Source organism: Globicephala melas, chromosome 17 (genome assembly GCF_963455315.2).
Source record: "Globicephala melas chromosome 17, mGloMel1.2, whole genome shotgun sequence".
NCBI classification, from domain to species: Eukaryota; Metazoa; Chordata; class Mammalia; order Artiodactyla; family Delphinidae; genus Globicephala; species Globicephala melas.
The window spans coordinates 33,083,009-33,105,516 of record NC_083330.1 but is presented as its reverse complement, the minus strand read 5'-3'; the positions used below and the strand labels follow the sequence as shown (position 1 = coordinate 33,105,516).

The 22,508-nt window shown below is 40.9% G+C and overlaps 1 long non-coding RNA gene across 1 annotated transcript; it reads left to right on the top strand.

Annotated features, from left to right (window-relative positions):
• Positions 1-12,070: 12,070 nt before the first annotated feature.
• Positions 12,071-22,140, top strand: LOC132593772 (uncharacterized). Its single transcript, XR_009559585.1, has 3 exons — positions 12,071-12,168; positions 13,809-13,876; positions 22,065-22,140. It is a non-coding gene; the product is annotated as an uncharacterized lncRNA (long non-coding RNA).
• Positions 22,141-22,508: the final 368 nt, after the last annotated feature.

Genomic DNA, 22,508 nt, shown 5'->3' with positions numbered 1-22,508 from the left:
CAACCCCGCGGCTCGGGAGGGCGTTGATGCCCGCGCCAACACCAGGCCGCGCGTGGGCTCCGGAGCGCGGCATGGAGGGCTCGGCCTAGCTGGGGCCCGTGGCCCTATGTCTTCTGGCTGCGACGCCGGTCCTGCGCACGATGCGGGGCCGCAGCTGCCGGGTCGCAGCCGCCGGGCGGCGGGCGCCCGAGGGGCTGGGAGGCGAGCCGGGACCCACAGGCGGGTGTGGGCATCCTGTCTGCAGCCAGCGTCCCCGAGGCCGCGCTCAGGCCATGATCACTCGGTGAAGCTGCGCCCGGACAGCACGGCCGACTCCTTCTCGCGCTCTGAGGACCTGTGCGCGCTGCAGGACTCGGTGCCTCTGCCCTCCGTGCGGGCTTCCCTGAGGGAGGGCCTGCTGGACTTAACGCCGACCGCCTCCGCGGGGTAGACTGGGCGTCACCCCTGAGCACCCTCTGCCCCTGATCTGTATCCAGAGCTTCTTCCAGCCACGGCTTGTCGAGACAGGTTTGTACTTCCCGCTTCCAGGGGCCCTCGTGTGGGCGCTGAGAAGCGGGGTTTTAAATGGTTGAAGGTGGAGGGTGGGCACTAGAACCGGTGCCCAGTGACCGGGTGTACGTGCACTAGACGGGGCGTGCGGCCTAGGACTCCTGCCAGCTCGGTGACCCCGGCCGAGTGCCTTAAGGCTTCAAGGTCTCAGTGTTCTCATCTGTAGCGTGGGCTTAACAGGACCCAGCCTCTGTGGCGGTTACAAGGATGCACTGTGTTAATGCTTCTAGACTCTACAAAGTAGAACACTTAGCACAGTTTGGAGTATCGTTAATTGTTGCACAGATGTTACCTGGTCTGTTGAATGACTTTGCCTGGTACACACCAAAGCGATTAGGAAATGGATATATCCCAGCTTCATTTCCTTTCCATTCAAACGGGGCTCAGGAAAAAAAAAAATTTTTCAATAGGTGTATCATATATAGTGGGAAGAGCACCGGTGTCAAGGCAGCTTAGGGTTTGAATTCCAGAGCTTATGCTCTCTGTGGCCTGGACAGGTTTCTTTTGCACTACAATCCCCACACTTGTAAAATGACATTAAAAACCACTCTTTCTGTGGGTTCTTAGAATTAATTAAGCAGGTTATGTGTGTAAAGTATCCTGGCACTTGAATGAGTTGTCAGAACCAAGGGCTGCTGGAGACCATGCTTCTGCCCTAGGTAATCTTCCCTTCTACTGGGCAGCAAGTAAACACAAGCACAGGAGTCAGTGCTCTGGAAGAAGTGAGTTCTGCTGCTACAGAGCACAGAATCTCTTTTTTCTTTGATTTAATTTTTATTCTATATTGGAGGATAGTTGATATACAATATTGTGTTAGTTTCAGGTGTACAGTAAAGTGATTCAGTTATACATATATCCATTCCTTTTCAGATTCTTTTCCCGTACACTTTGTTACAGGATATGGAGTAGAGGTCCCTGTGCTATGCAGTAGGTCCTTGTTGATTATTTTATATATAGTCGTGTGTATATGTTAATGCCAAACTCCTAATGTATCCCTCCCCGCCATCTTTCCCCTTTGCAGAGCACAGAAACTTGGAAGGGCAAGTTCAGGGTAGGATTCTTGGAGGAAGTGCCGTCCTTTCTAAGGATATGTAGAAGCTCCTGGGGTGGCAGGAGAAAGCAGTGTGTGTTGAAGTTTGAGAAATGTAAGAAAATATGGCAAAACTAATGTACAGGACTGGAACTCAGGGTTTGGGAAAGAAATGAGAGTCGATACTGAAAACTTAGTGGGGCCCAACAGAAAGGCGCCTTGTTTGTCCTGTCAGAAGTTTGGATGTTTATCCTGAAGGCTGCGGGAAACACCAAAGAACAGTGAAATGGAATTCTGGTTTAGAGGCTCACTTGGACCTCCATGTGGAAGGCAGTTGATTGGGTGCAGGGTGAATTGTAATCTAAGGGTCCCACTTAAGTTATAAAAGGTGGGACCAGGTTTTGCAGATCTGAGAGAGAATGGGTGAGGCCTGGTGACCAGTTAGAAAAGGGAGGGCAGCAAGCGTGGGTGACAGTTTACAGCTGCATCTTTTTGAGAGATACAGAGCACAGTAGAAAGGGATTGGGGGTGGCGAGAGGATCTTACTTCATCTTCAGTGCTTTAGAGGGGCCTGGTAGACAGGTCTGGGCCCAAGGTACAGATGTGGGCTTTTGGGAGGACAGGTGTTTGAAGGCATGGTAGAGACTTAAGTTATCCACAAGAATATCCAAAGAATCATAGGTCTGAGAGTTTTTTTAAGTGGGTATATTTGAGGATGTTTATAAGCTGAGAGAAAGTAGCCAACAGAAGAAGGGTGTAAAGATCTAGGAGAGGAAGTGATTGTTCATTTGTTTTTGAAAAGCTGAACACTTATCGTGTGCCTGGCCCGTTTCTAGGATCTGGGGTTCACACCATCTGTTATCTCTTCCGCAAGGACAGTTCAATTCATCCCCTGGTGAACAGAAGTCAGATTATTCTTTGCATCCCATTCAGGTGTAAGAACTGTTTTGTACCTCTGAAGGGAAGCAAGCTCTATCCTTTGGTCACCTGCTGATGATAATAGCATTGGCTGAGACCTGACCATTTACAACGAAGGCACTTCTGTAGGTAATAAGTTCCAGGAGGGCCCGAACTGAGTATGTCTGTTTCAGCATTTAGCATGGTTTAGCATCTGAGAGGCCGGTACATTACTGGCATATAGTAGACTTAAAAATGAGTATTTGTGGATTGTCTGAATGAGTGGATGTGTGTGATTCACATCCTATTTGCAGGTCCTATGCCCTGCAATGGATTTTCAGTGTCAGGTTGTGAAAGTATTTATGACGGGGATTGGCATTGTTCCCTATCTAATGGATAAAGATTACACATGAAAGGACTTTACACTGACATCCCAAAAGCCTCATAGGAATTACTTAACAAAAAAATAAAATTGGATTCTGTATAATTTCTAATTTGTAAGCTGGCCAGAACACTGGTATTTCAGTCAGTCCTCTGGTAGTTCCGATGACGTCCCCATGATCACCCAGGCATAATCAGAATGGCTTTAGGATTTGGGAGCCAAAATGTTCCTCAGTATTTACGGCTTTGCTCGTCCATTTAAGAAAATGGACTATTGAAAAAAGTAGCTTCAGACACAATATGGCATTTTATGATTTAGCATGAAATCTGAGAAATATAGAGGTTATCGGAAGCCTGCAATGGTAAAGTTCCCTCTGCTATTGAAGTTATTGTCTTTAAACAAAGATTCTACATCACTAATGCTATATATATATTTTTTATGACATTCAGGTTAATTTCCAATTCTAAGGAAGTAATTGGTTGGTTGGTATGAGAGATGGTGTGGCTTCCAAAGGTGAAAAGTATTATTTTGTTGTAATTTCCGGCTACCTAAGGATGGGAGAGGCCCGGGACACTGCAGTCAGTATATTATGTGGAGCAGGTTATATTGTGGTTTATTTATGAACTTTTACGTGTTTATTTTCTTCTTTGCGGTATGCGGGCCTCTCACTGTTGCGGCCTCTCCCGTTGAGGAGCACAGGCTCCGGATGCGCAGGCTCAGCGGCCATGGCTCACGGGCCTAGCCACTCGGCGGCATGTGGGATCTTCCCGGACTGGGGCACGAACCCGTGTCCCCTGCATAGGCAGGCAGACTCTCAACCACTGCGCCACAAGGGAAGCCCACGTGTTTATTTTCTATGCAACTTTGTGTGCTCCTTTTTGAGTTTTGGTAGATAAGTGTTTTGTAACTTTGGAATACTTGGAGTTATATATATATATATATATATATATATATATATATATATACTAATGTAGTGATTAAAGCCGTGGAGAGTGTACTAGTCTACCTAGGTTCAAATTCTGGCTTTACCCTATGACTTCCCTGTGGCTTCCTCTGCTCACCTATTAAAAAGGAGGATAATAAGACTGCTGTGGTGAGTTACATACTAAGTGCTATTTAAGCATTTGCTATAATGATCATGTATACTCGAAGGCAAGGAACTTGCCCCTTGATCGTCTCTGTATTCCTAGTGCTTAAGAATTCCTAGTGCTTTCCTAGTGCATTGTCTTAGGATAGAGATAGCTCAGTATAGTTCTTCTCACTATAAAGTACTGTTACGTTGAAAGTCTTTGCTTGTGTACTAGTAATCTATGACATATCTGCTGAGGACAAGGAAAGGAATAGTTTTAAAACTGCAATGGATAACAAAAGATTGTATGATGTAATGCCTTTATTATGTAATTATAAAACTAACAAATGATCATGGTAGAAAATATGAAAAACTCCTAGACAAAAGAGAGATCAACAAAATTTGGAGTAACTTTCAGAGTGTAGAGTTGTTCATGAATATTAGTGCTTTCATATTTTCCAGGACTTTCAGTAGACTCTGCTTCTTAAGAGTCTATTCATGATATTTTACTTTAATGATGTTTTAATCATGGGGACACACACACAGAGAAATCTGTAAAAAAAAAAAGGCATGTAAATCACTGATGTTTCAGATAGCCACATGAAATAAAGTGAGAAAGGTCAACAAGCTGAAAGAATGTGGAGTAGCAGCTCCTTAATTGCTTACATAACTCTGATAATTACCTCTTTGTGGATAAAGTAATTAATGGGGAATCTAATTCAAGAAAAATGTATGAACTGCAAGCCTTCTTGAAGCCAAGTATTTCTTTCCACAAAAGGTTACTTTCCACGGCCATTCTTCCTTATTACCAGACAGGGAAAGAGTATTGTATGGCAAAGGATCTTCCTGAAGGAGGGTGCTTCCCACACTGATTGTCATAAATGACTTCGGAATTACTGTTGCTGTATTACCAAAATCTTAAACTAGGATATTTTTGACAAATGTGGTTCTTAGTTAATTTTTAGAGCTACAAACTGTCAGATGGCTCTGAAATAACAATTGTCTGGCTATTCTTCAGGGTGATCACAATATGGTAATGACCTTGAGGTATGACTAAAAAGCAGGAAGGTGTGAGTCTTCCTTTGGTTCCAGAGTGAAATGCGAGTTGGAGTTGGAGTTGGAAAAGAGGCCCACAACCAAGTGATAGAGAAGGAAATGTGAGGTCATTGGTGAAAAACCAGGTTGAAGTTAAGGTGAAGAGGCATGAGGAAATGGGCAACTGTTCCAGTATTACAAAGATCATCAAGAAGCATATCCATGAATGTGGTTTGTATTGCAATCTGCTGAAAAAAGGACAAATATCCTGGCCTGGCCTTCATGGTGATTATGTTTTATTGATTCTGATAATAGATTATTGTTGAAAAGGGCCTCCTATAAATTATAACCATGCAAAGGCAGCAAGATAATTTATTTTTCTTTATGTATGTGTTTCTCATTCCTACTCACTTCTATCTTAGGGGAAGAGAAAATCACACACAAAAAATGTCAAGTCTCAGCTATTCCTTTTCAAAATAAGTTTTTTCCAAATTCCAGTGGAGGCAATAGGTTAACTGTTAAGATTTGTAAGCCTCAAAAAGCTAGATTTTTACAAAGTGTAGCCAAATTCCATTCCATAAATAATAGCTTTGGAAAGAATATGTGGTGATGCAAAGTTGGAAAAAGCTTGTTTTCCTTCCGTGAATGGCTTCACTGTCTTGGGAGAAGAGGCAGAGAAGAAATCAAAGTAATTAAACATGGGGTGAGTTTTCCTGATAGGGGACTCTAGTGCTTTAAAATAGACTAGATAATCCTAGGGATAATCTGAGGGTAGAAGAGACCAATGCCTCATTTCCAATCTGGTACCCTGGGAGAAAACAGTGTATTTCCTTTGAGGTCTTGAGAGGTTTTTCTTCTGCTTTGTTTTGGTTTTGGTTCATTTTGTAATCAACCTTATTAAGGTATCATTTACATACAATAAAATGCAGGCATTTTTAGTCAACGGTTCAGTGACTTTTAATTAATGTATACATTTGTTTAACTACCACTCCCATAAAGATAGATAACAATTCTAAAACCCTAGAAAGTTTCCTCCTAGGCTTTTGCAAAAGTATCCCCATCTCCTACCCCAAGGCAACCACGGATCTGTTTTTTATCTTTAGAGATGACTTTTGCCCAGTTTACAATTTCATGTAAGTTGAATAATACAGTGGGTGCCCTTCTGATCTGGCTTCACTTGCTCAGCATATGGTTTTTGAGATTCATTCATGTTGGGATGTTTTAAACCAGGACTTTAGCCTGGGTGGCTGATGTTGTCTGAAGGCACCTATAGGTACATCTGAGTCTCTGGCATTGTCACTGTCTGTTCTTGGCTCAGTATTTTCAACTTTACTAAGAAGCACAAGGTTGAAGTAAGGAAGATCATTGTCAGTATAATGGAGGTGAAGTGGGTTCTGTTATACAATATTGTCAGCAAATATTGACCTGCTTGGAATCATTGTGTTGATAATCGACAAAGATTCTCTTCCTCCAAAAGGCTTGATACTATAAAACTTCTAAAGGACGCTGTCCTAGGACCCTTCTTTTAGTTTTCATATTTGGGAAACATTTCTGGAAAATTCAAATGCTCGCAACCTTAAAGAAGCAATTATTCACCTGAAGGCTAACTCTGCTAAAGTTGAGTTGTCCGACCTTTTCATGCTGATAGAACCCAAATAGCCTTGCAAAACAATGCTCTCTTATTGGATATAAGCATATAGATTGTTTAAGGTGGACGTGTGTATGCAGTAAAGTGAAAAAACAAAGAATCTTTGAGTGTCCCTTGCTGTTTTTTTTATTTTTTCATTTAAGTTTCTATAGCGTATGCTAATAGCTCAGGGAAACCTCAGGTTAGTTTTAGGTCCACTCTTTACGTAAATGTTGAAGTACTCCATACCCACCTTTTTTCTACCTTCCTTCTTTTCTTCCATCTTTCCTTTCTAACTCCTTATAATCCATTATACTTAATCCTGCATTTGCTGAGGTGGAAATTAGTGTAGAAAATACTGTGAAATTTTGCTGTTCAGAATGCATGTTGACCAAATTCTATATTGAGAAAAGGTCTGAATTTACCCAGAGTAACGCTTTCTCAGAGTCTTTGAATAAATGCCGTAGAAAGTGAGCTATATATAATATCCTGACAGGTATGTAGAACTCATAGCAATTGCCCTAAAGAGCTTACCTAGCGTAGATGCATATGAATGCATTGAATGATTGTTTTATTGGCAGCAGTGCCAACATACACAGTGTGTTTTATTTTATATCATTCTCATTACCTGCTGTTTACCACTGTATACATTGCTAATGGTGTGGTTTCTATGGCTTGTGAATTTCACAGCCAAATAATATGTAATTTATTGCACACTTTAGTGTAGAAGATGGAGACTCCATAACTTTTCGTGTGCTCTTTGCCCCTTTAGAATGTATTACACTGAGATCAGGCAAAGTAATAAATTTATTTCAAATGTGCGTGATAGCTAAACATCAATTAGGATGATGGGCAATATTTCTTCTTCCAGCAACATAACAGTTTTTAAAGACTAAGCCATTGAACGTGGAGTCACTGAACATGGGACTCAGTTCACTGGGATCCTTCTTAGAAAAATAAAGGACAACTTGAATTGGATTTGTGTGGCTTATTCAAGTAGTAACTAATCACCTACATCTTGGTGAACTTAATTTGTCACAGTCGTTTGGTATTTTATTAACTCTCTTCCCCTTCTTCCCCCGACTCTCACGAGAACGGATCATGAGTATCTTAAAACATATTAAGTCATCTTCCATCCCTGTTAATCTAACTACAAAAGCACACTTTCCTTATCCAATGTAACTTACTGTCTTTTAGAGTGGCTGGGGTTTTAATTCTCTACAAAATTAAAACCAGCAAAGAGAAACATTTTCAAGGAGCCACCACATTGTAGCCCTTTAGAAAGAAAACTTTAGAATTAAGGGCAACTATATCATTTTATAGCTAAAGCACCTGAGGCCTAAAGTAGGAAGGTAACCATCAAGGTCAGGGAAGGAGTAGAAGATCAGGTTTCAAGCTGAGGAAGAGTCCACAGGGACTCAATCTGAGCAGGTCAAAACCTGAAAGGAGACCACAAATGTTCTGGGAAGGCTGGCATCTGGCCTCAAGTGTGGCATTCCGACAGGGAGTACTAGGTAGACTAGTACACTCTCCACGGCTTTAATCACTACATTAGTATATATATATATATATATATATATATATATATATATATATATATATATATATAACTCCAAGTATTCCAAAGTTACAAAACACTTATCTACCAAAACTCAAAAAGGAGCACACAAAGTTGCATAGAAAATAAACACGTGGGCTTCCCTTGTGGCGCAGTGGTTGAGAGTCTGCCTGCCTATGCAGGGGACACGGGTTCGTGCCCCAGTCCGGGAAGATCCCACATGCCGCCGAGTGGCTAGGCCCGTGAGCCATGGCCGCTGAGCCTGCGCATCCGGAGCCTGTGCTCCTCAACGGGAGAGGCCGCAACAGTGAGAGGCCCGCATACCGCAAAGAAGAAAATAAACACGTAAAAGTTCATAAATAAACCACAATATAACCTGCTCCACATAATATACTGACTGCAGTGTCCCGGGCCTCTCCCATCCTTAGGTAGCCGGAAATTACAACAAAATAATACTTTTCACCTTTGGAAGCCACACCATCTCTCATACCAACCAACCAATTACTTCCTTAGAATTGGAAATTAACCTGAATGTCATAAAAAATATATATATAGCATTAGTGATGTAGAATCTTTGTTTAAAGACAATAACTTCAATAGCAGAGGGAACTTTACCATTGCAGGCTTCCGATAACCTCTATATTTCTCAGATTTCATGCTAAATCATAAAATGCCATATTGTGTCTGAAGCTACTTTTTTCAATAGTCCATTTTCTTAAATGGACGAGCAAAGCCGTAAATACTGAGGAACATTTTGGCTCCCAAATCCTAAAGCCATTCTGATTATGCCTGGGTGATCATGGGGACGTCATCGGAACTACCAGAGGACTGACTGAAATACCAGTGTTCTGGCCAGCTTACAAATTAGAAATTATACAGAATCCAATTTTATTTTTTTGTTAAGTAATTCCTATGAGGCTTTTGGGATGTCAGTGTAAAGTCCTTTCATGTGTAATCTTTATCCATTAGATAGGGAACAATGCCAATCCCCGTCATAAATACTTTCACAACCTGACACTGAAAATCCATTGCAGGGCATAGGACCTGCAAATAGGATGTGAATCACACACATCCACTCATTCAGACAATCCACAAATACTCATTTTTAAGTCTACTATATGCCAGTAATGTACCGGCCTCTCAGATGCTAAACCATGCTAAATGCTGAAACAGACATACTCAGTTCGGGCCCTCCTGGAACTTATTACCTACAGAAGTGCCTTCGTTGTAAATGGTCAGGTCTCAGCCAATGCTATTATCATCAGCAGGTGACCAAAGGATAGAGCTTGCTTCCCTTCAGAGGTACAAAACAGTTCTTACACCTGAATGGGATGCAAAGAATAATCTGACTTCTGTTCACCAGGGGATGAATTGAACTGTCCTTGCGGAAGAGATAACAGATGGTGTGAACCCCAGATCCTAGAAACGGGCCAGGCACACGATAAGTGTTCAGCTTTTCAAAAACAAATGAACAATCACTTCCTCTCCTAGATCTTTACACCCTTCTTCTGTTGGCTACTTTCTCTCAGCTTATAAACATCCTCAAATATACCCACTTAAAAAAACTCTCAGACCTATGATTCTTTGGATATTCTTGTGGATAACTTAAGTCTCTACCATGCCTTCAAACACCTGTCCTCCCAAAAGCCCACATCTGTACCTTGGGCCCAGACCTGTCTACCAGGCCCCTCTAAAGCACTGAAGATGAAGTAAGATCCTCTCGCCACCCCCAATCCCTTTCTACTGTGCTCTGTATCTCTCAAAAAGATGCAGCTGTAAACTGTCACCCACGCTTGCTGCCCTCCCTTTTCTAACTGGTCACCAGGCCTCACCCATTCTCTCTCAGATCTGCAAAACCTGGTCCCACCTTTTATAACTTAAGTGGGACCCTTAGATTACAATTCACCCTGCACCCAATCAACTGCCTTCCACATGGAGGTCCAAGTGAGCCTCTAAACCAGAATTCCATTTCACTGTTCTTTGGTGTTTCCCGCAGCCTTCAGGATAAACATCCAAACTTCTGACAGGACAAACAAGGCGCCTTTCTGTTGGGCCCCACTAAGTTTTCAGTATCGACTCTCATTTCTTTCCCAAACCCTGAGTTCCAGTCCTGTACATTAGTTTTGCCATATTTTCTTACATTTCTCAAACTTCAACACACACTGCTTTCTCCTGCCACCCCAGGAGCTTCTACATATCCTTAGAAAGGACGGCACTTCCTCCAAGAATCCTACCCTGAACTTGCCCTTCCAAGTTTCTGTGCTCTGCAAAGGGGAAAGATGGCGGGGAGGGATACATTAGGAGTTTGGCATTAACATATACACACGACTATATATAAAATAATCAACAAGGACCTACTGCATAGCACAGGGACCTCTACTCCATATCCTGTAACAAAGTGTACGGGAAAAGAATCTGAAAAGGAATGGATATATGTATAACTGAATCACTTTACTGTACACCTGAAACTAACACAATATTGTATATCAACTATCCTCCAATATAGAATAAAAATTAAATCAAAGAAAAAAGAGATTCTGTGCTCTGTAGCAGCAGAACTCACTTCTTCCAGAGCACTGACTCCTGTGCTTGTGTTTACTTGCTGCCCAGTAGAAGGGAAGATTACCTAGGGCAGAAGCATGGTCTCCAGCAGCCCTTGGTTCTGACAACTCATTCAAGTGCCAGGATACTTTACACACATAACCTGCTTAATTAATTCTAAGAACCCACAGAAAGAGTGGTTTTTAATGTCATTTTACAAGTGTGGGGATTGTAGTGCAAAAGAAACCTGTCCAGGCCACAGAGAGCATAAGCTCTGGAATTCAAACCCTAAGCTGCCTTGACACCGGTGCTCTTCCCACTATATATGATACACCTATTGAAAAATTTTTTTTTTTCCTGAGCCCCGTTTGAATGGAAAGGAAATGAAGCTGGGATATATCCATTTCCTAATCGCTTTGGTGTGTACCAGGCAAAGTCATTCAACAGACCAGGTAACATCTGTGCAACAATTAACGATACTCCAAACTGTGCTAAGTGTTCTACTTTGTAGAGTCTAGAAGCATTAACACAGTGCATCCTTGTAACCGCCACAGAGGCTGGGTCCTGTTAAGCCCACGCTACAGATGAGAACACTGAGACCTTGAAGCCTTAAGGCACTCGGCCGGGGTCACCGAGCTGGCAGGAGTCCTAGGCCGCACGCCCCGTCTAGTGCACGTACACCCGGTCACTGGGCACCGGTTCTAGTGCCCACCCTCCACCTTCAACCATTTAAAACCCCGCTTCTCAGCGCCCACACGAGGGCCCCTGGAAGCGGGAAGTACAAACCTGTCTCGACAAGCCGTGGCTGGAAGAAGCTCTGGATACAGATCAGGGGCAGAGGGTGCTCAGGGGTGACGCCCAGTCTACCCCGCGGAGGCGGTCGGCGTTAAGTCCAGCAGGCCCTCCCTCAGGGAAGCCCGCACGGAGGGCAGAGGCACCGAGTCCTGCAGCGCGCACAGGTCCTCAGAGCGCGAGAAGGAGTCGGCCGTGCTGTCCGGGCGCAGCTTCACCGAGTGATCATGGCCTGAGCGCGGCCTCGGGGACGCTGGCTGCAGACAGGATGCCCACACCCGCCTGTGGGTCCCGGCTCGCCTCCCAGCCCCTCGGGCGCCCGCCGCCCGGCGGCTGCGACCCGGCAGCTGCGGCCCCGCATCGTGCGCAGGACCGGCGTCGCAGCCAGAAGACATAGGGCCACGGGCCCCAGCTAGGCCGAGCCCTCCATGCCGCGCTCCGGAGCCCACGCGCGGCCTGGTGTTGGCGCGGGCATCAACGCCCTCCCGAGCCGCGGGGTTGCGGCTTAAGCCTCCGGGCGGGCCCGTGGGGGCGGGGCTCGAGGACTTCTGCGCGCTCGCCGTGCGTCCGCACGCAGACCCGCCTCCCATGACGACGCGGCTTGAGGAGCAGCACGCAGACCCGCCTCTCCTGACGACGCGGCCGGAGGAGCGGTGTCGGCAGCTTCGAGACTACGGCAGCGCGAAAGGTAGGAGGTGTGGAAAATTTGGGGTTTCCAAAAAGCGTTTGCTGACTGATCCAAACAAAAGTGAGACATGGTTGTATCAGTGCATTTTAAAAGTAGTTAAACTCCCGCAAAGTGTCTGTGCTCGCTCCGCCCAGGAGAGAGCGTGAACTCCGTGAGGGACGCAGGAAAGGCTGAGTGAACCTCTGCCTGTGGTCCCTTACCTGGTGCACAGGTGTGTGAATTTCTGTGGAGAGCTCTTAATTTCTGTCGTTTCTGCTGACTTGACACGGTGGTTGGCAAACGGTGACGTGTTCCGTGCATTCAGGACATGATCGTGGTTCCTAATAATCACTTTGTTTTGTCCTGACACCTCCACAGAGAATTTACTACTGAATATCCACTTTAGAGAAGAGAAAGTGAGGCGTAGGAAGTGAAGTGACTGAGTAAGAGGAAGGACTCAGACAATTGGTGTTAGTAAATTAACCCTGCAAGGAGGCCGTTAGCCTGCGGTGGCTCTAGCGATGCGGCCGCCTACTTAAACCAACCAAAATCTAAGCCTGTCAGCGCCTCAGGGTGACGAACAGCGCTGAGGACACCCAGTCACAAACCACCAACTAGGCGTTAAAGCCATAGCAAATCACTCTTTTCCTTGCTTTGCTTCTGCCCTTTTAAAATAAACATCTCTGCAGCTCCTGTGGCTGGAGTGCTCCTCACCTCTTCCGCTTTGTGGTGCCTGAATTGAATCTATTTTTGCGCACATAAAGTGTTAAAATTTTAAATATGCCTCAGTTTGTCTTCTAAGATTGGCCGTAGAAGTTGGATTTGTGTCCAGTTTCTAGAGCAGTGGTCGTCCTCTGGTCAGGCCTTAGGCGTTACGTGTACAACGTTCCTCTTCTACCACCACCTTCTGGATGCCTCCACCCACTACCAGCTCCCATGCATCAGTTCCCCTAGGTGTGGTCAGCAATGGGTTTTACATGCAGCGTGCTCACATTATAACATCCGCAGACACTCCTCCGTCCTCCAGCCAGCGTGTGAAGTGAAACATTACCATTCCTGTTGAAGAGTCTCAGGGGTGACCACTTTCCCAAGCACAGCAATTCCCCAGCTGACCCTGGGTAACCACTCCTCTGAACTTGGTCTCCATCAGTGGCATGGATGTCTTTCTATGTAGGCTACAATTTTAAGTATTCTTAAACTGCACATCGTATTCTATTTTGTTTTCTCTTGTTACTTGCTTTATTTAGTGTTATCTTTGCTAGGTTCATCCATGCTGACACGTAAAGATCTGTCTAGTTCATGTACTTTCCTCGCTACGTAGGATTCCCATGTAGGGAAATCCGATAATTTATATGTGCATTTTCCTGTTGATGGACATTTAAATTGTTTCGAATTTCAAGTATGAGTTCTTTTTAAAAAAATTTTTATATCCTTTTTAAAGGTTACTTTACATTTACAGTTATTACAAAATATTGGCTATATTCCCTGTGTTGTACAATACATCCTTGAGCCTGTCGTACACCCAGTAGTTTACATCTCTCACTTCCCCACCCCTGTATTGCCCCCTCCTCCCCCTCCGCACTGGCAACCATTAGTTTGTTCTCTATATCGGTGACTCTCCTTCTTTTTTGTTATATTCGTTCAATTGTTGTCTGTTTTAGATTCCATATATAGGTGATATCCTACAGTGTTTCAGAGTTCAAAAGACTCTCACGACAGAAGCCAAAAGGTAAGAGCCATTTTACATTGATAAAAAGCATTTTAACTATGTAGAAGCAGAAAATGAAAAGAAAGAAGTTTGCATTACATTTAATAAAAGCTTAGGGAGATCTTTGTGGTATATTAGTGAACTTATTTGTGGAAATTTAGCCATGTACATTGTGTTGGAGAGGCACCAAGAGTTCAAGGACTCTCACAATTTGAGTACACAATTGCCTTACTTGTAGGCATGGTGGCAGCCATTTACATAACAGTGATTTGGAGGATGTTGTGTTAGTGAGCTCTTGCTGTGATAATGCTTTGGAACAAATCGACCCAAAACTCAGTTCCATAAACAAGAATTTATTTTTCTTGGACCTATTGGCTAGCTGCAGTGGCTCTCTTTTAGACCTCTAGATGGCTGGTTTTGCTCCGTGTTTTGGGTCAGTTTGAGGTCTGTAACACACATGTTCCTCTGGAGCCCAACTGTGAGGCCGCAGCTCCCAGGCCCTGTCTTCTCACAAAGTTCACTGAAACATAAGAGGTGAGCCCAACTGCACAAGCCCATTTAAGGCCTCTGCTGCTCATTGAAGGCCATCATGTCTGCTCACACTTCATTGGCCAAAACATGTCACAGATCTAAGCTGTATTTAGAATATGTGTATTTGTTTAAAGTTGGGTGCCCTCACAGAAGAATATTGCCTTTTGGACAGTGTTACCTTAGCATTTTCATTGGCATTTGCAAACGTGATAAGCGCCGTGTGCACTTTTTCACCTTTGAGAACTTTCTGAAATTGTGGGACCATTTCTATTGGAAAAGAGGAAGGTACACTTTAGAACTCAACTCTAGTTATGGCATTGTTGGGAGAAGAATTAATGAGATAAGGTCAATACAAGTGAAAGATTTGGGATCACATATTCATCATTAACATTAGCATTCTACAGAACATTCCTGGAGAATTGTGATGCTTGCTTTATGTGATTTCTATCATAAATCATTAGAATTTGACCAAGACACTTCAGTGAAACATACATCATACAGCACATCGCATTTTAGTTTTTCCTACCACTCCACAACTTGTCATCAATACTTCACCATAACTCAGAAACAGAAACAGAAACTGAGTGAGTTCACTGTTAGCAGACGGGCTTCACAAGCAATACTAGTGGAAGTTCTTCAAATGATAGCAGACAGTAACTCAAGCCATAAAAACAAAACAAAGAATGCTGACTAGAGCAGTTGTGTAGGGAATTATAAAAGATACTGTAATTTCAAATTTCTTCTCTTAACAAATTTAAAAAGTAAGTGCCTAACCAATATGACTATATTTGGATTGTTCTCTATATAACATAAAAAAAATCATATATTTGATGATATGGCACAACGAAGGCAGTGAGAACAAAGCTGTGTTAGAATAAAAATGACAGTAGATCATAAGCTGAATCCGCAGGAAGAAAGGAAGAGAACCAGAAATGGTAAATAGATTACCCGCCAAACTCAAAAATATTTATTTGCTCAACTTTCTTCTCTAAGCTCTTTGAAAAAATAAGCTTGTGAGAAGTAATTATTATAATATGTTGTTAAGTATGTAACATATATAAATGTAATAAAAACAAAAAAGAGGGGAAGGCATACAGCTCTATAAAAGTACAGTTTCTGTTTCTATCTGGAATGAACCTACTAAAAATCTGAAGAGATTCTGAGATGTATTCCATAAGCCCTAGTGCAGCCATTACTCAAACAATGTGGTTAAAAATCATTAAAGGAATTACATGTTACAGCAGAAAATATCTACTTACTATAAAAGGAAAATGGAGGAACAACAACAATAACAAAAAAACAAAAACATGAGACATGTAGAAAACCAAAGGTAAAATGATAGACATAAATAAATCCTACCATATCAATAATAAAAACTAAATGTGAATGAATTAAACAGTACAATCAAAAGGCAGATATTGTCGAACTGGGTATTAAAAAATGTTTTCTATAGGAGACACTGCTTGGATTCAAAAGTCTAATGTGTACAAAGTAAAAGGATGAAAAAATATACCTCATGCAAATAGCAACCGTAAGCGTTGCTGAAGTGGCTATACTAATACCAGAAAAAATAGACTTTAAAACAAACAAAAAGGTTACTGGATATGAAAAGGAACATTTTATGATAAAGAAAGGGAAGATACAAAAATCTTTAACATATTTGCCCTGAATAAAGTAAAACCAAAATACATGAAGAAGAAAATACCAAAATCCATGAAGAATTGAAGGAAGAAATAGATAATTGCACATCATTAGTTAGAGGCTTCAGTACTCCACAGTCAATAATGGATAGAACAGTTAGGCAGAAGATCAACAACGATATAGAAGACTTGGACGAGACTATGAATTAACAAGACCTAATAAATGTTTACAGAACACTCAACCAAACAGTAAAATACTCATCCTGCTCAACTACATGTGAAACGTTTTCCAGCATAGATGACATGCTAGGCTGTAAGAGAAGAGATTGAAACCCACATACATTGCTGGTGGGAATGTAAAATGGTGCGGCCATTTTACAAAACAGCTTGAGAGTTCCTGCAAGTGTTAAACATAGAGTTACCCTATGACCCAGCAGTTCCACTACTAAATATATACCTAAGAGAAATAAAAACTTACGTCTGCACAAAAGCTTGTACGTGAATGTTCATAGAAGCCTATTTCTAAAAACAAAAGGTGGAAATAATTCAAATGACAACCGGATAAATGAATAAACAAAATGTGGAATATCCATACAATAGAATAGCATTCAGCTATAGAAAGGAATGATCTACTGGTCCATGTTACAACATGGATGAACCATGAAAGCATTATGTAAAGTAAAAGCAGCCACTCACAAAAGATCACATATTGTACGGTCCCATTTATATGAAATGCCCAGAATAGCAAATCTGTAGAGACAGGAAGTAGACGAGTGGTTGCCTAGGGCTGAGAGGGTTGAGGAGATTGAAAAAAGCTTGTTCATGTGTAATGGGTTTTTTGTGGGGGGACAGAAATCTAAAATTGGATTGTTGTGATGCTTACACAAGTCTTTTAGTGGTTACACTGAGAACCACTGAATTGTATACATTAAAGTGTTGAAATTATGGTATGTAAATTACATCCCAATAAAGCTGTTAAAATTATGATAATTTTATATTTATAAATTTGAAAATTCATCGAAAATGACAAATTCTTTAAAAATGCAAGCTAACAAGACTAACCCAAGAAAGAAAACATATCTCAAAAACCTATATCTACTGCAAAAGTTGTTTGTATAATTAAGTACCTTTACAGAAAATGATTTCCAGGGATAAATGGCTTTCCAAGTGAATTGTTCCAAATATTTAGGGAAGAAATATTGGTAATCTTACATAAAAATCTTCCAGGAAACAGAAAAGTATATATTGCTCAAAATATTTATAAGGCCAACATAAGCTTCAGATCAAAACTAAAAAGAATATTACAAGAATAGAATCACAGGCCAGTTTCTCTTTTGAACATGCATGCAAAATGTGTAAACAGAAGCACAAACTGTATCCATGGTATGTAAAACAATCATATATCACAATCAAAGTAGCTTTATTCTAGTAATGCAAGGTTGGTTTGATGTTGGATGAAACTGATCCCAGGAATGAATTAGAGTGGGAAAAAAGTCATTTAAAACAGAAGTCTTGGGACTTCCCTGGTGGTCCAGTGGTTAGAACTTGGCGCTTTCACTGCTGGGGCCCTGGGGTCTAATTCCCGGTCAGGGAACTAAGATCCTGCAAGCCATGAGGCAGGGCCCCCCCCCCCCGCCAAAAAAAAAGAAAATAAAGAAGACAACCAGGAGAAGCACAAGATCGAATAAACATAACAGATAACAGCTTATGAAAAGTAGGTGAAGATTATAGAATATGCTAAAATTTTAAAACAAAAAGAAACATTTAAAGATTCAAGAGGATGTGACAAATATTGTACATAGGCAAAAAATAAAATAAAATAAAATATACGGATGATGGGAGCCCAAAAATCCAGATGCCCATGTCCTGTCTCTGAAGATTCTCATTCAGTGGGTTATGGACTTCCTCTATGTTTAAAAACCTACAGGTGTTATAAAGCAGAAACTAAACACCATTGTAAAGCAATTATACTCCACTAAAGATGTTAAAACACAACCAAACAAACCTACAGGTGATTCTGATATGATTCACAGACAATGTAAAGCTTCTGCTTTACAGGAAATAATACCAGATTATTTTGTTATTTTATAGTTATAGTAACAGGTTGTACTATTGACCGGTAAGTCTGATGTCAAAATGCACTCCCCACTAGGGATATAAAAGGAACTAATAGTCTCTACGGCTACTTGGTGGCAGCATGCATGTATTGCAAGGGCAATTATTGTAGGAATCCAAATGAGTAGAACATTTTAGAATTGGAAGACTACATACAGATCATCTAGTCAAGCTTCCAACTATTATAGTTGTGAAAACTAAGGCCCATATAAAAGAAATGATTTATCTCCAAAGAGCGTTAGTGAAAGAGTATGAAATTAAAAATATCTCTGAACTTTTAATTTAGTGCTGTTTTTATTAATCTCATGTATTAGCTTAAACTTCAGTGTGACAGATTTGGGATTGAATTCTTGCTCAGATTTACTGATTGCGTGCCTTTTAGTAAGTTACTAAAACACTTTTTTTTAAAAAAAAAGATTTATTTATTTATTTTTGGCTGCGTTGGCTCTTCCTTGCCATGCGCGGGCTTTCTCTCGTTGCGGTGAGCGGGGGCTACTCTTTGTTACGGTGCGCGGGCTTCTCATTGTGGTGGCTTCTCTTTGTCGCTGAGCATGGGGTCTAGGTGTGTGGGCTTCAGTAGTTGTGGTTCACGGGCTCTAGAGTGCAGGCTCAGTAGTTGTGGCACATGCTCTTAGTTGCTCCGTGGCATGTGGGAGCTTCCCGGACCAGGGCTCAAACCCGCGTCCCCTGCACTGGCAGGCAGATTCTTAACCACTGCACCACCAGGGAAGCCCTACTAAAACACTTTTAACTTCGCTTTTCACATATGTAAAATGGTGAGCCTTGGCTGATATAGAATATGAGATAACCTAGCACTGTTCTTAACACATACACGTAGTTAACATTTTTTGGCTCTCATCCCTCTTAAACAGCCTCTATCCTCTTAACAATGAAAGTGTGTTTCAGCTAGCAAAGCACCCCAGAGCTGACCACATTCTGGCAAGAGATATAGGATTCTTTTTCTTGCTGGTGGTTCTTTATACCTGATATTTGAACTGCACTGAAACACGAACATCTCTTGTTTATACTGTATCAATGGATTGATGAATTTGATAGATGAATTTTAAAAAGTAATATGCAGGAAAAAAAAGTAATATGCAGGAATGGAGCTGCCTTACTCTCAAGAAATATAATTCGATAGTGGTGGCTAAAACGATAAACAGTGTTTGGACAGGGAGTCCATATTGGATGTGAACTACTTGTACTCCCATTCGTCTATTAAGAATAAATAGAATCCTTTCAAAATCTGTTTTAAAGCGCAGTTATTTCCTTCTGACACATTTAAGTTACCTGCAAGAAAAAGACAATCTCCTGAATCCTTGCTTAAGAGGCTTTTAATATAAAGCAGATAATTTTTTGCAACATTTCCCAAACTTTTCATTATCAAATTGGCTGAGGCTTCTCAACGATTATCATTTCACAACAATATCTCCCTTTTCACCTTTTTTAAAAGAATTGGCCTCGTAGATGTGCCCTTAAAACAGAGCTTCACTCTCAACTTATTTTAAATGTTGTATTCAAACAGTATGAAGAAAACAGGATCAGGGAATTTAGCCATAAAAGTGAATGGATTACTCATACATGCTACATCATGGATGCAACTAAGTGAAAGAAGTCAGGCACGAAAGGCTCTATATTGTATGGTTCCATTTATATGAAATGTCCAGCAGTGGCAAATCCATACACACGGAAAATATTATACATTAGTGGTTTCCAGGGGTTTGGAAGAGAGGGAAATAGGGAATGACTCCTCAAAATGGGTGTATGTTTCCTCTTGGGGTGATGAAAATGTTTTGTAGTTGGACAGTGGTGATAGTTGCACAACATTGTGACAGTAGTAAATTCCACTGAATGGTACAGTGAATTGTAAAATGATCAAAATGGTGAATTTTGTGTTATGTTCATTTTACTACAATAAAAAGGAGAAAGAATTAGGGAAAGACTTAGAGTTTGGGAAACTAAGGTGAACTGGTCAAGAAAAAGACAGCTCTACTGTTCAGTGTTCTCTCAGCTCTCCCAGTGCATTGATCCTCAGCAAAAAGTAGCCTGAACTTGTCGATGATAGTCATTCAACACAGTCCAGGGAAAAGTAAATAAAATAAAACCCAACTCTTCTTCTTTAGCACATCTATGAAAGGTTAACTTGCTGCTCAGCCACGTGGACATTCATGAAATCGTTTCACTTTAGGTGTCCTCTACTTCAGTACTTTACTCACAGCTCATTCACACATGTAGGCAACAGCATTCCTTAATTCGATGGAATCTGCAGTGCTGGTTGTGGTGGGTCTCATGAAAAGAAAAGGGAAGGAGGAAAAAGCCTCCACATTGACTTGGTGGTCTTGACGAAATGGATGCAGAAGACAGCTTGAGTGTCAAACTGGAAACTGTTATTTTCCTTTTCCTTTTCTTTTTATCTTTCCTATCAGGTCTTCTGCCCACTTCCCACCCCCTTCTCTCAAACAGGAAAGACACTAATTAGCTGCTTTTTTGTGTTTTTGGTAAAACACCTATTGTTTTGCGTTTCTTGTTGTTCGGTGAACATTATTGTTTTTACTGCCAAATGAGCTTCAGTGGTTGATGTAGGGGGTCTCTTGGGAACTTAACATTTTCCAGTTTAAGTGGGAAAGCTTTCTTGTTTGAATTGGCTTTTACTGGGTGCTTCAAGGTTTGCTCTTGGTTCTTTGAAGGGGGACTGAATAGCACTGTGTTTCCTTTGAGGTTCCAATGAATAAAGGATCCTATGTCCTGGGCACTTTTTGTTGTTTTTGCTGTGTGTCCTCTCTAATAGCCAGATGCAGATTCCAGGAAAATGACATATAAATGAATATAAGTAATCTAATATTTTTACAATTTGCTTTGGCCATACTCCTGGTCTTATTCTACTTGTAGCAGATGGCTTTAAAGAGCATTAGCTATGTATATATTAAAAATAATATAAATATACCAATATTAAATATTATATTGATGTATAAATGTAATATACTAATATTTATATTAATGTATAACAATTATGTATTATATTAATATATATTTTTGCCTAGCATATATTATATACAAAATATATGAGTAATGAAATGTATTTCTATGGTTAATATGTTCATAATATTAATATGATATATCCTGTAATATTGATTATGAAACAATTATATCATAATATATAATTATTATCATCTGATATAATACACTATAGTTAATATATTCTGTATAACACAATATATAATGTATTAGTATAATTGTATTATATAATATAAATATAATACATATATAAAACTATATATCTTTTAGCTATACATTACACATACGAGTATGTATAGCTATTTATAATTTTATTTACAAAGGAATCTGGTCATCATAACAATTGATGTAAAAATATGCAATATTTTCAATCAAATGGGCCTTAACCTCACTACCTACACATAACTACTTTTAAAATCTTGAACCCTGTCTAACTCATGCTTCCATATCTCTCAACCTGCTTTTCTACACATGCACGTAGACACACGTTTATACACGATATATATGTATACTACCAGTTTTCAGTTCAATGTATATAAATATATAATATATAATTATATTCCTGTGTATGTATACAAATATAAATCAAAGGTATGTGTATAGGTATGTATGTGTATAGGTATGTATTTCATATGTTTATATAAATATATCATACAAATAATGTATGTGTATATAAATACATGACTGTATACATACATACACAGAAATACACTTATTTAAACAAAAGGGACCTAAATAAACATAGTTCTCTAAGAATAAAAGGTTATGTCTCACTCTTTCAATAAGTTTATAGTTTTCTACTGTATGTGCTTCTATAATTGTTATGAACATTTCCCATTTTTGTTGAATGTTAAGTTGTTTTAATTTTTTGCCGTTTTTTGTTTTTTGTTTGTTTTTTTGGTACGTAGTCCTCTCACTGTCGTGGCCTCTCCCGTTGCGGAGCACAGGCTCCGGACGCACAGGCTCAGAGACCATGGCTCACGGGCCCAGCCGCTCCACGGCATGTGGGACCTTCCCAGACCGGGGCACGAACCCGTGTCCCCTGCATCAGCAGGCGGACTCTCAACCACTGCGCCACCAGGTAAGCCCAGTTTTTTGCCATTATTAATGAAGTTCTGAAGAATACGGTGGGCAAGATTACTTGAAAAACTCTCCTAAAAGAAAAGGGTTAGGTATGCTAGGTTAAATGTACACAACTTATTTTTAAGTGCGTGGTTGATTTTGGAAGTGTGCAGTCGAAATTTCCAGGACCCATGAAGGAAGGGTGGTACATGTGTGAGAGTTATAGCTCTATTAAGAGTGCATTGAAGATCTTGATAGCTTAGAACAGAAGCTGGAAATCCTGTTTTTAT